Below are 13362 nucleotides of genomic sequence, written 5' to 3'. Positions count from 1 at the left end.
AAAAACGCTTTCTAAGCCCTTGCTGTTTTTATACTGCAGGTGACTCCTTTTTTTTCGCTAACATCCTTTATCATTGTACTTGCGGCTGCTGCTCACTAGGGTTTTTCTTGGTTTGTGTTTCCTTTTTTACAATGCTTACCTATACTAAAATAAAAAAAGAACATTTAGAGTTGCTGCTAAACAGCAAGCTAGACTCGCTTGTTGACCATATTGCGCCTAGGGTTGGCCAGGAGTTGACGACAGGGACTTGGTAGCCTTGATTTCCTGGCTGAAAGTGTGCGCTTTACGAGCGCGCAGTACGACACTTTCAGAGCACCATACAATAAACTGGTGCCTACTAACGAGACGTTTGGTGATCAGAGTGAAATGCTGACAAAAAATATCGCCGACATGGAGCAGTGTAGCAGAAATAAAAGTCTACCCGAGTGGCTAAAGTGATTGAAGTGCTGGGCTATTCACCCGAAAATCGCCGGTTTAATCCTGGTCGCGGCGGTCGCATTTGCGAAACGGTAGAGGCTCGAGTACTGTGCGATGTCAGTGTGCGCCACAGAATACCAGATGGTCAAAATTGCCGGAGTCTTCCGCTACGGCGTCTCTACTAATCACATAGGCGTTTTGAGACGTAAGATTTTCGACATAATTACAGTGGTAGTTCTGCTGTATTTAATTCATCTGACATTCCTCATAAATGTTGGGCGAATCTTGTCCTTCATTATGATAATTATATGGGAGGTTTGACGTAATATGGGAGGTTGCATAATATGGGAGCTTTGATGAGACACGCCTTTGTGGAAGGCGTTCTTCAACGTGCACCACCATCGCAGAGCACATAGACCTCTACGATTTCACCTTCATCGAAATTCAATCGCCCACGGCCGGTATCGAACCCGTGATCTTCGAGTCAGCAGCCGAGAGCCGTAACCACCGTGGTTCCCCGAGACGAACTGACCTTGCCCTTCGTCTACATCACTGTCATTCGGTATGAATTGAAACTGATGTACATTACACTAAAGTTGAGTTGGGCAGGAAAATAAAAGAAAAAAAGGAATAAAAAGCCCTGAATGTGCCACATAAGTATGAAAGAGAAGATTGTAAATAAAATGAGGAACAACATGCAGAAAACATTTTGAGTGAAGAAACTGGCATTAAACGGAAAGCACACAAGTTTACCCGGATTCATCTGTTCCTGATTTCCTGAGTAAGCTATCCAAGGTTATTCATGACATCTCTCTCGAGCGTGAGCAAGCTTTAAGGCCTGGCGATAATAATTGATTGATTGAAATGTGGGGTTTAACGGCGCAAATTCACCATATGATTATGAGAGACGCCGTAGTGGAGGACTCCGGAAATTTCGACCACCTGGGATTTTTTAACGTGCACCCAAATTTAAGCACACGGGCCTACACCATTTCCGCCTCCATTGAAAATGCAGCCGCCGCAGCCGAGATTTGAACCCGCGACCTGCGGGTCAGCAGCCGAGTACCTTAGCCACTAGACCACCGCGGCGAGGCTGGCGATAATAATATTAATTTATTGAACATCGATATTGACAGTAAAGAACTGCATATGCTGACTGTTCAGCTGGTTTCGCATTTCAATCATTAGTCACTTCTCCTAGTAGGTATCTACATACGGAAGCTATACCCTCCTTCGCCATGCACTAACTCGCATGGCGCTTTCTCCACTCGCGATTGTCACAGACACGCACATTACAGACCATCTATCTGTATTTGCCGCAGTGCAGGCCAAACTTCTTCAGTCAAGCTTAATCTGCATGGTTTTTATTTGTTTGTTTTATTTATTTTCAATTACTGCAGCAGTATCTACGGCTATTGCAGGAAGGGGGTACATTTGGATGAAAAAAATACACTGTTGACACGGTTGACATCACAGCAAAAACGCCCAGGCCTGCGCGGAAGGCGCAGTACAGTCACAGCGAAAGCTAGATGAGCGGCCTTTCAGAGCCTTTTTGAAACAGTAATTGCGCAACTACTGCAAGCAAACTTGATTGATTGCCACTAGGACATTATTTATAAATTTTTGAGTAGTAGGCCGGACTTCACTATGCTATTTTTGTCATTCTTCTGAGAAGCGTCGTATCCGCTAAACACTTGCAAGGAATTTCGTGCCAGTTGGTCATGCAGTAAACTGTTGACGATGAGGAATTACGGCGGAAATGAGTATGCGTCACAGTTAATAGGGCAACAAAAACAAGCTTCTGTATAGGATTGGAGCATTAGACGGCCAACTAGTTACGCTATTTGCATTGTGCGACGACTGGTTTTTCTTTCGCTTTTTAAAAACGCTTTATAAGTCGTATTAACGCGATTCCTTTCGCGACATCAAGCCAGCCTAAGGCAACTTTGCCAACAAGTCACAAGCACCTGCGTAGCTCAGTAGTAGAATACTGGGCTGGTACCCAGTGGACTCAGGTTTGAGCCCCACTGTGTCTTTGGTGCTAGGTTTTTTCTTCTGATTATGCGCGATGTGGTTACAGACACCAGCGGTGGCAGCGTCGGGCTACTGCGCGTGACCCGAGTTGTGATCTTATAATAGCTTTCGCTGTAAAACAAAGAAATTATAATTTATAAGAACAGTGCGTCTACAAAATTTGACAACTACAATTCATGAATACTACAGAGTATTTCGTTCCACCATTGAAAAAGTCTAAAAAAATAACTGTTCTTGAACGTGTTCGTGTGCGCAAAGAAAGACTATGTTGAGGCTGTGGTAACGTCTAGTTGAAAGGGTGTCGTAATTTCTCGAAGTGATGGATTTCTTCGTACTGTATCATAAGGCACTGATTGTTCATTGATTAACTCAACGAAAGACTCAAAACTGGCTTTTGAAGGTTTCTGTTCCATCTTTTTCAAGCTGTGCGCACTAACACAAATACCGTTGAAGGCAGAAAACATTTCAGGTTTGCCAGTACATCATGGGTAACGAAAAGTCTACTAATGATTATAATACGGAAAGACTAAAAAAACAACCTTTGAATGTCCGTTTGGTTCCTCGACGTAAAGCATATTGTAAAGTGCTGAATATTTGCAAAAGAAGTCGAAACAGCTACAGTATGAAAACAAATTTCCTAAGCTTAAGGAAAATGCCAAAAAGGTAGGGGCAGCTTTTCAGAAACTTTATGAATTCTTCAAGAAATGGTGTTACCTGTAGAAGTATAAATTACAAGCGCAAAGTTGTAATCGATGCTTTAACTTAGCAAACTATTCCAGAGACTATTTCTACGACATATAAACAAACGTCGAACCAGCTTCTGCTCATGTGACGACACCATGTAGCTCTTTCGGTCTGTTTCTTAGACTACAGATGAAGTTTGCTCTGTTGTATTAGCTCTGAAGAACACCAGCACTGGTTTAGATAATATTTCCGTTTCCAACCTGAATACCATTGCACCTTTCGTTTACAAGACACTGAGCATTATAATAAATAATAGTGTTTTCAAAAGAGGCGTTTTTTAGTTTATTAAAAGTGTCAGTACATTCCGGTACTTAGAAAAGGTGATAAATGTGAAGTATCTAATTATCTTTTTATTTCTATTTTATTATCAACCAGCTAATTAGACAAAAAATACTTTGTAAACGATTTAATGCCTATATGAAATGTTCGACTTGTTTTAATATTGAAATTTGGTTTTTGCATAGGCAGTTCGACTAAGTTGGCTTTATATCCAACAGACTATATTAGCCACTCACTCGACAACGTAAATTTTGTTGAATCCGTTTTCTTGGAATGTACTAGGGCATTTGATACGATTAATCATTACGCAATTTTTCTAACTTGCAGTCATTTGGAATTACTGGTCTCGTGCTAAGCCTTATAAAACGTTACTTTCTTAACGAAGAGCGAACAAAATTTAGTGGTGATGTTTACTATAACACCAAAATTAATAATGAAAGTGTACCGCAAGGATGTATACTAGGTTACTTACTTTATTGACATATATATTAACGATTCACCATCGCATCGTAACTCTGCGCAGTGTGCGCTGTATGCGGATGACGCAACCATCGCAATATATAAGCCTCTTCTCAGCATATTTTCTAACAGTGAGCGCGAACGAACTGCTGCGTGGTTTGTTTGAAACCAATTGATCACCAATGGTAACAAAACTACGTTCATCACCTTCTGAACTGCTCAATTAGAATACTTCCAAACGGACTTGATATAATTTTAGATGACCATATGATCCCGGACTCTAAGTGTGTGTCTTCCTTGGGCATCAAACTGAATTGTAAACATCTGTTTTCTGATGACATTGATTTCATTGAACATAAATATACTTTTGGTATAAGAGCACTAGTTAGATCAAAATTATGTTTCTATAAAAGTGTTTTATTAGTGGTACGGTGTGCCTTCCATTCACGCACACCCCATTTAAGGCATTGTCTCCTGAGGTAACACGTATCTATTGATGTTTTCAAGGAGTGTGCGAAGGATTATTGATCAGCTGCTAGCTCCTAATAAAATCACATGCTACGTGACACACACAGACAAAAGAGTGTTACATACTCACCGCGATGTCAACAGGTGGCGCTGATTGACGCTCCCATGACGCTCCCATGACAGCTACAGATAAGTGTTTTTGCATGTTTCCAGCTTGCCTCTGTATGTAGCGTTATGAGAACGTAAGGCGCTAGCGTAAAGCTTGATTAGGTCTAGTACGGTGTACGGTGTTTTTTTTTTTTAGTATTCTGTACTGTGTCTTTTTTTTCTCCAGCCACCACGTGGCTGAGGCCTGCGCGTAGACCGACCACGTGCATGCGCAGGTGCTGTGAAGTGTAGCGTATTTATTTATTATTGTGGTTCTTTTTGGCTTAGACCAGTGTATTTTAGTACAGTTTTCTAACACGTGGGCATCGGTAAACTGAGCTAGCCATGGTCAAAAAGACCGTAAAGTGTTCAGAGTGCGGGATAGGGTTGAAGGTGGAAATTAGTGCGGAAGAGAAAGCAGAAGATGACGCCAAGTGTAGACAGTGCGAGATCGAGGAGAAAATGAAAAATATGATGGCGGTCCAGAGTGGGCTCATGGAGAAAATCGCAGAGCTGGAGAATGCATTGGCGAAGGAGCGAGAGAAAACGTCAGCCATGGAGGAAAGGCTCCGGGCAGCCGAGAAGGGCCTATCGAAGGTCGTGAAGGGGAACGAAGACGCAGGTGACGGCGGAAGCATTATGGCGACGACCCACCGTGCGGGAGAGATGAGGGAAACAGGCATGACAAAGGCAGATACATTGGCCACAGGGCCCAGCTACCGGGAAGTAGTTTTGAGGGAGGGAGGGAGCAAACCAGCAGCCGTGACTCACGCTAGTCACCTAGTCAGCAGCCAGGTGCAGGTTTCAGAAGGAATGTCTGAACAGGTGATCATCGCCGGTGACTCAAATTTAGTCCGATGCGCAGCGGCAATCAAAGAAAGGGTGAAAGGCGACGAGAGAGTTGCGATAGGGACGTTCCCAGGACAAACGCTGGGGACAGTAATGAGTCAAGCGGGTGAACAACTCGCAGCTAAAGCTAACAATCGCAACCTCGTTGTAATTGCGGGAGGGTTAAATGACGTCCTAAAAAAAGAATCGTCAGGACTAGCGACGACCTTGGCGAAAGGGGTGGATGACATGCGCACCGTGTCCCCCCAGGTGCAAATTGTAGTATGCACAGTACCGGAAGTACCAGTACGCAACATCAACCTGCAAAGAGCGGTAGTCGACGCAAACAAAGAGATATGGCGAATTAGTCGAGAGAAGGGTTTCGAGGTAGTGGATTTAAACAGGGAAGTGCACAGGTGGGGTGGATTCCAAAGAGACAAGATTCATTTCGATAAGAGGCTTGGACACGAGGTGGGCTGGCGACTGGCAGGACGCGCAGTAGCTTTTTTGGGGGGCTCACGGGCCCTTCGGAGTCCGGGGTAGCTCGTAACAGGGAAAACAAACAGGAGGACGCTTTGACAGGTAGAATTGCGAAAAACCAGAAAAAAGGTAAAAGAAAAAAGGAAAAAGGCGCGTGTTGCAATTAGTTACATAAACATGCAGGGTGGCAGAAAGAAGGCAAAATGGTTAGAGATTGAGGAGCAGTTAAACAAAGAACAGATAGGCGTGTATGCGGTTACAGAAACACACCTTAGAGACTTGGAAGAGCCACCACATATTAAAAATTATGTTTGGGAAGGGTGTAACAGGACCATATCGGAAAGGAAAGGTGGGGGTGTAGGAATGCTAATTCACCGCGGAGCCAAATGGGTTAGAGTGAAACAGACGTGTTCAGAGCACCTCTGGGTTCTGGGCACAGTAGGTGGAAAGGAAACGTGGCTAGGGGTAGCCTACTTGTGGACGGGGAATAACTGCAGAGAAAAGAATCAGGAGATAGTGGATTGCATGAGTGCGGATATTAAGGAATTTGGTAATGGGGCCGAAATCATCCTTCTAGGGGACATGAATGCCCACATACATGACCTTGACGGATATTCAGACACCAATGGGAAGTTATTACTAGATCTTTGCGAGCAACATAGTCTGGAGATAGTTAACACAGGGCCTAAATGTGACGGCCAGATCACATGGGAAGTCGGAAACAAGCAATCAAGTATTGATTATTGTCTCATGACTGAAGGAATTTACCACAAACTGACAGAAATGAGGATAGACGAGGAAGGCATTAACAGCTTGGGTAGTGATCATAAACGAATAACATTACAAATGGGATACGAAACTAAAAATACGAGCATGGAATCAAAGTCTGGCAGCTCATATTTAAATGACAAACAAATAATAAATATAGCCGCAAGAGTCGAGAAAGAAGTAGGCGAAATACCAGGCAAGGACTGGGAGTATAGGGAGCTGTTACATCTAATGACGAAGGAGATAGGGAAAGAGAAGAAAACCGTTTGCTGGAAAGGAAAAAGGAAGCCAAAAAGTTGGTGGAACAAGGAAATCCGGGAGGCGATCGAGAAGCGACGCGAAGCATCACGGGAGCATAGAAAGGCAAAAAAGGAGAAGCGGCCGCAGGACGAAGTCAAAAAAATATGGGAAATATATTTGGAGAAAAAATCCCTTGTACAGAAATTGGTAGAGGCAAAAATTAAAGGTGAAAGTGAACGCTGGATGACAGAGATACACGAAAAAAAGGAGGCCGCGCCTAGGATTTTTTGGAGCCACATAAAGGCGCTAGGTAGGAAGTCTGTCACAACGCAACAACATATTCTAGATGAGGGAGGAAATCAATTGGAAGGGTACGAAGCGCTAGGTTACATCCAAAAGGTAACAGCCGATTCGTTTCAAAAGAGCGTCCAGGGGATCTCCCCAGTGAGTAAAAGTGTGGCGGAGAAAGCAACAGAGGAAGAGCTAGTACTAGATAATTTCAACTGGAAAAAGGCCGAAGGAAAAATTCCAAAGCGCACTGCCGCGGGTTTAGATGGGATTCCCGTTAGCCTCATTAACGAACTAGGACATAACACTAAAGAAGCATTGTTAAAAGCAGTAGAAAAAAGCTTAAAGGACGGACAAATACCGGACAGTTGGCGACAAAGTAGAATGAACTTAATCTATAAAGGCAAGGGAGAAAAGGACAAGATTCACTCGTATAGACCACTAACCATTACATCGGTACTATACAGGTTGGCGATGCAAGCAGTAAAAATGAAAATAGAAACATGGGCCGAACATAACGATATTTTGGGAGAACTTCAGAACGGATTTCGAGTCGACAGGCGGTTAGACGATAACCTGTTTGTTCTCACTCAGTGTATAGAAATATCTAAAATAGAGAATAGGCCCTTGTACATGGCTTTTCTAGACATCACTGGGGCATACGACAACGTTAATCAGGAAATTTTGTGGGATATATTGAAAGGAATGGGCATGGGCGACGACTGTATACAGCTTTTGAGGGAGATATACCGAGAAAATACAGTTTGCATAGAGTGGGAAGGAATGCGTAGCAAAGAGAACGTTGAGGTTAGCAGGGGTCTGAGACAGGGATGTCCTTTGTCCCCACTGTTATTCATGCTGTACATGGTGAGTATGGAAAAAGCGCTAGAAGGTAGCAACATTGGTTTTAATCTGTCACACAAACAGGGCGGCATGATGATTGAGCAGAAGCTTCCAGGTTTATTTTATGCGGACGATATCGTCTTATTTGCGGACAGTCGAGATGATATACAGCAGCTGGCGAATATATGCGGAAGGGAAGGTGAAGCTCTTGGACTAGGATTCAGTGTAACGAAGTGTGGTTTGATGGTATTCAATGATCCCTGTGATCAGACGGTGTCCATACAAGGCCAAGAAATACCGAGGGTAAGTGAATACAAGTACCTTGGAGTATGGGTAAATGAGAGTGATAGATACATGGAGGTACAGGAAAAAGCCTCGGCAGCAAAAGGAAAGAGGAATGCGGCAATAATGAAGCACAGAGCGTTGTGGGGATACAATAGGTATGAGGTGCTTCGAGGTCTGTGGAAGGGTGTAATGGTTCCAGGGCTTACTTTTGGGAACTCAGTGGTGTGCATGAGGGCAGAGGTGCAATCGGGAATGGATGTAAATCAAAGGACTGTGGGACGCCTCGCGTTGGGTGCTCACGGGAAGACGACAAACGAGGCTGTAAAGGGCGATATGGGGTGGGCAGGTTTTGAGGCGAGGGAAGCGCAGAGCAAAATAAGGTTCGAAGAAAGGCTAAGAAATATGAAGGAGAGTAGATGGGCAGAGAAGGTGTTCCGTTATTTGTATAGGAAGAGCGTGGACACACAGTGGAGAAAAAGAACTAGAAGACTCACTAGTAAATATACGGCTGGTATTGTGAGCCATATGTCAACAAAGAGCGTTAAGGGAAAAGTCAGGGAGGCGGAGAGGATTTACTGGATGGCAGCTATGGAGAAAAAACCGGCTTTGAGTAACTACCGAAAGGGCAAAAATGAAATAAGGAGGGAGGCATTTTACGATAATTCAAGGGGAAGCGCTTTACTGTTTGAAGCGAGATCGGGTTGCCTTAGAACGCGTAGTTATAAAGCAAGATTCAGTAAAGAAGAAGAACAATGCACATGCTGCGGGAAAGATAAGGAAACGGCGGAACATGTTCTGATTGAATGTGGAGATATCCACCCAGGTGTACGTTTGGGCACGAACCTACAGGAAGCCTTGGGTTTTAGGGACAACAATGGAAAGCTGAACACACCCGCGATTGAAATAAGTAAGAGACGGTTAGAGTATTGGTGGCAGAAAATTAGAGAGAAAGGACAAAAATAAATATTGGAAAAATAAAATATGGACAGTGTGCCGTAAATGGCAGAGAACTTCAGCTGAAAATTTACCTTTTTTTCCATTAAGATAGAATTTATCGAAGTAGAGGCATTAGGCCAACATAAAAAAAAAGGAAAAAAATGTTTTTTTTTTCGAGCCTGGTGGCATACTTGTCACCACCCCGTTATAAAGGGGACGCTCATAGCATCCATCCATCCATCCATGTTAGACTTTCTTTTTTTTTTCGAAGTGCAGGGCTCGAGTTAAGTAATTATCGAGTATAGGGACGATTGGTGTCAGAAAGGCATGGTTAAATAGACTGTAAAGTGCTCAGGATGTGGAGTGGGTTTGAAAGTAGACCCAAGCGTAGAAGCGGATGGAGAAGAGGCTGAAGCGAAGTGTAGGCAATGTGAGGTCGAGGAAAAAATGGAGAAAATGATGGTTGCCCAGAATGAACTGCTGATGAGAATCGCCGAGCACGAGACTGAGTTGGCGACAGAGCAAGAGAAAACGAGGGCAATGGGAGAAAGACTGAAGTCCGCCGAGGAAGCGCTAGCGAAGCTGAACAAAGAAGCGCCCTACCGAGAGAACAGTAGGGAACCGGCAACCAGAACGGTGGAGAAGGAAAAGCAAGCAAGTTTGGAAAAAACAGGTTTAGCCGGTTCAACTGTCGCAAGGCCCAGCTTCAGCGAGGTAGTGGTGGGGCAGGGAGGGAACAAAGCAGCCAGCGTCACAGGTGCAAGTAGCCCCCAGGTGCAGAACGCTCTAGCTGAAAAGTCACAGCATGTGATAATCGCCGGGGACTCGAATTTGAATCGATGCACAGAAGCTATCAAAGAGAGGGTAAGAGGTGACAAGAGGGTTGCAGTAGGGTCGTTCCCAGGACGCAAGCTGGAAGCAGTCATGAGGCAAGCGAGCGCAAAGCTCAAAACGACAGCTGATAGACGAAACCTCGTGATAATTTCAGGCGGTTTAAACGATGTCCTCAATGAAGATGCAGAGACTAGCAGCCACACTGGCGAAAGGCGTCGATGACATGCGCGCCACTTCTCCTAAGGTACAGGTAGTGATATGCACGATACCGGAGGTACCGGTGCGTCATAGCAACCTGCAAAGAGCGGTGGTCAACGCAAACCAAGAGATATGGCGGATGAGTCGAGAGAAAGGCTTTGAGGTGGTGGAAATAAACAGAGAGGTGCATAGGTGGGGGGTTTTCAACGAGACAGAATTCACTTCGATGGGCGGCTAGGTCATGAGGTGGGTTGGAGACTTGCAGGACGCGCAGTAGCTTTTTTTGGGGGGCAAGCGAGCCCTTCGGGGTGCAGGATCGCTAGTAACGAGGAAAACGACCAGGGAGACTCTTCGACAAGTGGTATGGACAGATACAATTCTAAAGTGGCACCAATATCTACGATAGGTAGAGCCGGGGGCAGAAATAGACGCAGCTACGAGCGCCAAGCTAATTCAGACATAGGGTATATTAACATGCAGGGTGGTAGGAACAGGCTGAAGTGGGAAGAGATAGAAGAATAGCTAAGGGAAGAGAGGCCGATGGTATATGGTTTTGTAGAAACACGTCTCAGGGACATGGAACAACCTCCGAACAATCCGGACTACGCGTGGGAATATTGTAATAGAACAGAAGGCAGCAGAAAGGGGGGTGGTATTGGGGCATTCATTCATAAAAGTACAGACTGGCAAAGGGTCAAGCAGGAGTGCAAGGAACATTTATGGCTAAAAGGGAAAGTGGCAGGTCAAATGACACTCCTTGGTTTTGTGTACTTGTGGACGGGAGGAAAGGCCAGAGAGGAAAACCAGGCAATGGTAGAGTGTATATCAAAGGACATTCAGGAGTTAGGAAGAAAATGCGAGATAATTATACTAGGAGACATGAGTGCGCACATAGAAGATATAGATAGGTATACCGACCCGACAGGCAAAATGATCATGGATATGTGTGAAAGGCTTGATTTGATCATTTGCAACAGTACCGAGAAGTGTGAAGGGCAAAAAACATGGGAGGTAGGAAGGCTTCAGTCGACGATAGATTATGCACTGATGTCACATAGGATGTATGATAAGCTCAGGGGAATGCACATAGATGAAGGTGGCTCCAGAAGTCTGGGTAGCGATCACAAACGTATCAAGCTAAGTTTTGGAAGAGCAGTGAAAGTGGGAAGGAGACAAGATGAGCAACTAAAGGAAAATTTTTATCCAGAAAGGCAAATTGAAATAGCCACTAAACAAATTGAGAAAGTAATCGCGGAAAATAATAAGACAGTGTGGACATACACGAATCTAATTAGACTCTTTGAGCTAGAGCTTGCTAAGACGCGTGACAAGTCACCCCGGAAAAGAAGACACAAACCCAAAAGTTGGTGGGATGAGGAAGTTAAGAGAGCCATAGCAAAACGTCAGGAAGCCTCTAGGGAACACAGACATGCTAAGCAGCGGGGTGAACCGACAGATTATGTTGAAAGAAAATGGGCAACCTTTCTAAGATGTAGAAGAGATGCATCCCTTCTGATCAATGAAAAGATTAGAAGGAAGGGAGCTCAGCGGCTGGCAGAAGTACATAAAAAAGATAGAAAGGCAGCCGCGAAATTTTGGAACCATCTAAACTCCCTAAGAAATGAGACAAGCCTAGAGCAGAGTTTTATAACTACAGCCCAAGGTGCTAGGCTATAAGGGGAAGAAGCTATTGAATATATAAGAACAAGGGTGACGGAAAAATTTCAACAAACAAGTACTTTATGCACCACAATAGATAAGGATGAATCAAGTGGTACAATGGCTCCATTTTCACAACAAGAGTGGGAAAGGGCTGAGAAAAGGGTTCCTAGTAGTACATCAACAGGCCCAGATGGCATTCCAATTAGGCTGATAAAGACATTAGGTCCGAAGTCTAAGCAGGCTTTGAGAGAGGCAGTGAGCACAATAATAATCGATGGTGAAGTTCCCGATGAATGGAAACTTAGCAGGATGAGCATGATCTATAAAGGAAAGGGGGACAAAGCTGACATAAACAACTACCGTCCTATAACAGTGACATCAGTGGTCTACAGGCTGGCGATGCAGATTATAAAGAAAAGACTGCAGGCGTGGAAAGAGAATGAGGGGGTGCTGGGGGAACTGCAGAATGGGTTTCGGAAACACAGGAGGTTGGAAGACAATCTGTTCTCACTGACGCAGTGCATCGAAATAGCAGAAAAGGAACACAGGCCCCTGTGGCTAGCATTTTTGGATATCAAGGGAGCGTACGATAGCGTGGTTCAAGAGGAATTGTGGGGAATACTGGACACACCAGGCGTGGAACATGTAGTCACTAATCTTTTAAAGGGTATCTATAAAGGTAACAAGGTAGTTATAAAGTGGGAAAAACAGGTATCCAAGCCTGCAGAGGTAAAACGGGGGCTTAGGCAGGGGTGCCCCCTGTCACCCTTATTATTCATGATGTAGCTACAAGGATTAGAGGCAAAATTAGAGGTAAGTGGACTGGGCTTCAACCTCTCTTTAGTCAAACAAGGAAAACTTATTGATCAGGCACTACCAGCATTAATGTATGCAGATGATATAGTGCTAATGGCCAACAACAAGGAAGATTTGCAGAGATTGATGGACATCTGTGGTAATGAGGGAGATAGGTAAGATTTTAGATTCAGTAAGGAAAAATCAGCAGTCATATTTTCAATGACAACGAAGGTAGTGAGCTTAGAATACAGGAGGTCACGCTAGAGATAACAGATAAATACAAATATCTGGGCGTATGGATAAGCAATGGGACTGAGTATCTGAGGGAACACGAAACATACGTGACGACTAAAGGTAACAGGAATGCAGCAGTCATGAAAAATAGGGCACTGTGGAATTACAATAGGTATGATGTTGTGAGACGAATATGGAAAGGGGTCATGGTTCCTGGGCTGACGTTCGGCATTGTGGTCTTGTGCATGAGATCAGAAGTTCAAGCAAGATTAGAAATTAAGCAACGTGGAATAGGTAGGCTTGCTTTAGGAGCTCATGGGAATACACCAAATCAGGGAGTACAAGGTGATATGGGATGGACATCATTTGAGGGCAGGGAAGCTAGCAGCAAGATAAAATTTGAGAAACGATTAAGAGAAA

Source organism: Rhipicephalus microplus, unplaced genomic scaffold (assembly GCF_043290135.1).
Source record: "Rhipicephalus microplus isolate Deutch F79 unplaced genomic scaffold, USDA_Rmic scaffold_425, whole genome shotgun sequence".
NCBI lineage: Eukaryota > Metazoa > Arthropoda > Arachnida > Ixodida > Ixodidae > Rhipicephalus > Rhipicephalus microplus.
Note: the sequence above shows the minus strand (reverse complement) of the source record.